The sequence below is a fragment of the Marmota flaviventris genome, chromosome 17 (genome assembly GCF_047511675.1).
Source record: "Marmota flaviventris isolate mMarFla1 chromosome 17, mMarFla1.hap1, whole genome shotgun sequence".
NCBI classification, from domain to species: Eukaryota; Metazoa; Chordata; class Mammalia; order Rodentia; family Sciuridae; genus Marmota; species Marmota flaviventris.
Genome location: NC_092514.1, coordinates 63,178,661 through 63,182,519, shown reverse-complemented (window position 1 = coordinate 63,182,519; position 3,859 = coordinate 63,178,661). Strand labels below are relative to the sequence as shown.

Here is a 3,859-nt window from a genome sequence, read left to right as displayed (position 1 = left end):
TGAGAGGCACTGGTTTCGATCCTCGATACCACATGAAAATAAAATAAAGGTATTGTGTCCACTTACAACCAAAAAATAAATGTTGTTTTTTTAAAAATTTAATGTTATCCAAACTGAATAATTTATTGCTGGTCTTACACTTTAGTAGAATTTACACAATTTTGTTTCCACAAATAGCAGATATCAACATTAAAGGAATTTGATAGTGACCTATTCAATAAGGTAATCATCTTAGTAGCAAGCTTTTATTTAAATCTTACATAACTCAAGCTTTATAAAAAGCCAACATAATTGAAAATTGGATTCTCCCTCTAAAGCCTTAAGTATCCAAAGCTTGAAATGGTTAATTTAAAAATAAGCAAACAAATGAAACACAACAACAACAACAAAAACCCTGCAGCAGATCCTGCTGAAAATTTACTTTTCAAAAAAATCTAAATGAGCTTAATCTTTATAAAAGTTATTTTAGCTCAAAAGCTATAAAATCAAAGTTATCTTAATTCTACAAAGAAGGGAGAGGGTCTTTGACTTCATGCCACCATTTTAGAACCTCATCTTTTTCATCAAATTTGGCCATAAATCAAATTTTTGTGTGCTCCTGCTCTCAGGAGATTCCTCTTGCAGAAGACGCCAAGTATAAACATGGAAGAGTAACTGCTTAAGCAAGTAGGAAAGTGTTCCATAATAGTGTGCAAAGAATGTAGAGTTCTGGTTTAATCTCTGGAACTTGATCTGGACATTGACCTTGAGCGAGATCTAGAACAGGATCTTGAAGTAGCTCTTTTTGGTGGAGGAAACACAGAAGGAGCCTTTGAGGGTGGAACAGGAAGGGTGAATTGGAAGGGTGTCTGGCTCCTTGATCTTGATTTTGACTTTATATCACCTTTTCCATTTTCTTTGGGGGACTGAGATGGAGACCTGCTTCGGGACATTTTATACTCATCCTTAGATCTGCTTCGAGAATGTGAATGGGAACCCCGATCAGACTTGGGCTTAGATTTGCTTTTTGATCTAGATTTCCTGCCTTTTGATCGAGAACGTGATTGACCTTTGCTCCGCGACCTGGATCGGGAGCGACTTTTTGAGAAACTTCGAGATCTACTGCGGCTGCTCCTGCAACTCCTACTTCTTGACCTCCTTCTTGATCGTGACCTAAATCTGCTTCCAGAATAAGACCGCCTATGGCTTGCTCGTGGCTTATCTTCAATAAGTCTAATATTCCTGCCATTTATCTCTGTACCATCCAGTTTATCCAAAGCACGATTCATGTCAGAGTAGGAGCGAAATTCAATTACACCTTCATTTGTACGTTCTCTGTGAGCATCTGCATATGTTACTTCACCTGCTTGCTGCATGAAATCCTTTAAATCTTGCCAGCTGCAACGACTAGAAAGATTTTCGACAATAAGCCTGTACTCGGTAGGAACAGGAGGTCCATGTTTGTCTCAACTGCTGTATCCACCTCCACCACTGCGGCTTCCGTAGCCGTCGCGCGCGGCGCGGGCCCCGGACGTGCTCCACGATCATGCGCGCGCCGCAGAGCTCCTTGCTGTTCAGCTCCTAAACGGCGTCGTCGGCGTCGGGGAAGTCCTGGAACTCCTCGAAGCAGCACCCATTTTTGAGGTCTACTTCGAGGAAGCGGCCTTAGCCGCTGAAAAGGCGCTGGATGTCCTTCGCGCGGGCATTGTAGCTCAGGCGTCCTAGGTAGACACGAGGCTTGTCCGTGGTGGGCGAGGTCCCGAAGGCTGGATGTGGGACTGCGGACAGCAAGGCAGTAGCCCTGGAGCGGTGCGGGGACGGCGAGGGCCCGAACACGCGCCTCACACCGCAGCGGTGGCTGAGTCCAGCCACACAATGATCAATGTTGTTTTTTTCTTTTTTAAGCTACATATGAATCAATTTATATGACATTCTAAAAATGAAGTATAAAAATAGATAATGGCATGGTGAGGGGTTGCCAGGAACTAGGATGGCATGGAGAGTTGACTACTAAAGAGCACGAGGAAAGGTTTTAGTGGGTGTGAAACTGTTCTGTATCTTGATTGTACTGGGGATTATATCACTGTCTGTATTTGTGAAATTTCAGAACTGTACAGCCAAAGAATTTTTGCTGATACATTTTGAAAATGTGAATTAAAAACAATAAAATGTTTTGATTCTTGTCTTTTTAAAAAAAAAAAAAAAAAGCCTACTGTAAAATTTATTTGCATTTGTTTTAACACAAAGATTCAGAAAATTACATAAAATGTATAGTTAAATAAATTTTTATAAGGCCAATATCCTTGAAAGCCCATGAAGATAAAAAAGAAGAAATGGAACATTAAGGCGGAAGGAAGGAAGGAAGGCAGGAAGGGAGGGAGGGAGGGAGGAAAAGAAGTGGCACTTTACTTCCCACTCTAGAATCCCTTCCCATATGTCCAATGTGAATCACAGGCCCCTCTATCATCCCATAAGTCACCATTATCCTGACTTCTATATTAACCACTTTCTAGCTCTTTCATTGTTGTTCTTCAAATGTGCATCCACGAACACTATAGTCTTGCCCAACTTTTTAAAGTTCTGTTTTTAAACTCCCTTCTAAGCTGTTAGTTCTCCTCTCTCCTTTCTTTTCCTTATAAAAAAGATTATCAGGCCCATGTTCTGACTTGACTGACTGCACACCTGTGGTATGATTGAGCATGTTCTTCTATTCTCCTGAAACTTGAATGCTAGACCCAAAGAGCAGGTGGGATTCAGGTTCCCTCCTTTTCTAAAGTTGCTGCCAATACAACAGGAGTTACATAGTGCTTGGTATCTCTTGTAGAAGGTTTTGCCAAGAAATTGGTGACTGGCAAGACAACAGAAAGCAATGATGTCTGATTATTTATCTTTTTGTGTTATTAGCAGCTGTTGACGCTTAATATTTATATTTTAGTTCCCTGAGATTGCAAAATGCTGGTACTCTAATTCCATCTCTTCTTTTTCATTTTTTAGCTGAAAAATTATTATGAAGAGACAATTCTTGTTATCAGTACTATTTGATTACCCAGTGATAACATCATTAGGAAAGGCAGGATAAATGTATCATTTTTCCCTTCTTTTACCAAACTTTGAAATATGGATTAGTTCCCTAGTAGTTTCTAAAAGTAAGCATTTTCTCTTTTTTGGAAATCTCAGTCTGAATTCATGAATTTAAACATATTTGATAGCTGCTTTTTGGGGTGGGGGACCAGGGATTGAACTCAGGGGCACTCGACCACTGAGCCACATCCCCAGCCCTATTTTGTATTCTATTTAGAGACAGGATCTCACCGAGTTGCTTAGTGCCTCGTCATTGCTGAGGCTGGCTTTGAACTCATGATCCTTCTGCCTCAGGCTCCCAAGCTGCTGGGATTACAGCTGTGCACCTCCACCCCAGCTATTTGATAGCTTCTAACCAATTAAAATTATTATTTACTGAAATTCAAATTGTTCCATCTTTAGCCAGTGGGGGAAATTTCTTCAACTTGTTCCTCCTTACTTTCAACACAATTTGGGTAGTCTTTGATAATCTTGTTATTGTCTAGTTGGACAACAGTTTCATTTTGTACATTTTCTATCCCAGACCTGAAATCAGCCATTTCCCGATGATGTGCTGAGTTATTTTAATGAGAAATGGTAGACTGGGATCATACTGTGGGTGTTGGAGATGTTCACTGCTGCTGGATTGGGTATTATTTTCAATGTTTGGTCATTGTTTCCAGTAGACAGAATCAACAGTGTTTTCAATGTACAGAAAAGGAAATGCACACACGGAGAGATATTTAAAGATAAAATATCTCATGATTTGTGTTGATCCCTCCAATTGCAATCTGTTCTCTCCCTTTTGGATCTTCTTTGT

The 3,859-nt window shown here is 40.2% G+C and overlaps 1 pseudogene; it reads right to left on the bottom strand.

Moving 5' to 3' along the window:
- Window positions 1-713: 713 nt before the first annotated feature.
- LOC114101291 (serine/arginine-rich splicing factor 6 pseudogene) lies at window positions 714-3,599 on the bottom strand (annotated as a pseudogene).
- Window positions 3,600-3,859: the final 260 nt, after the last annotated feature.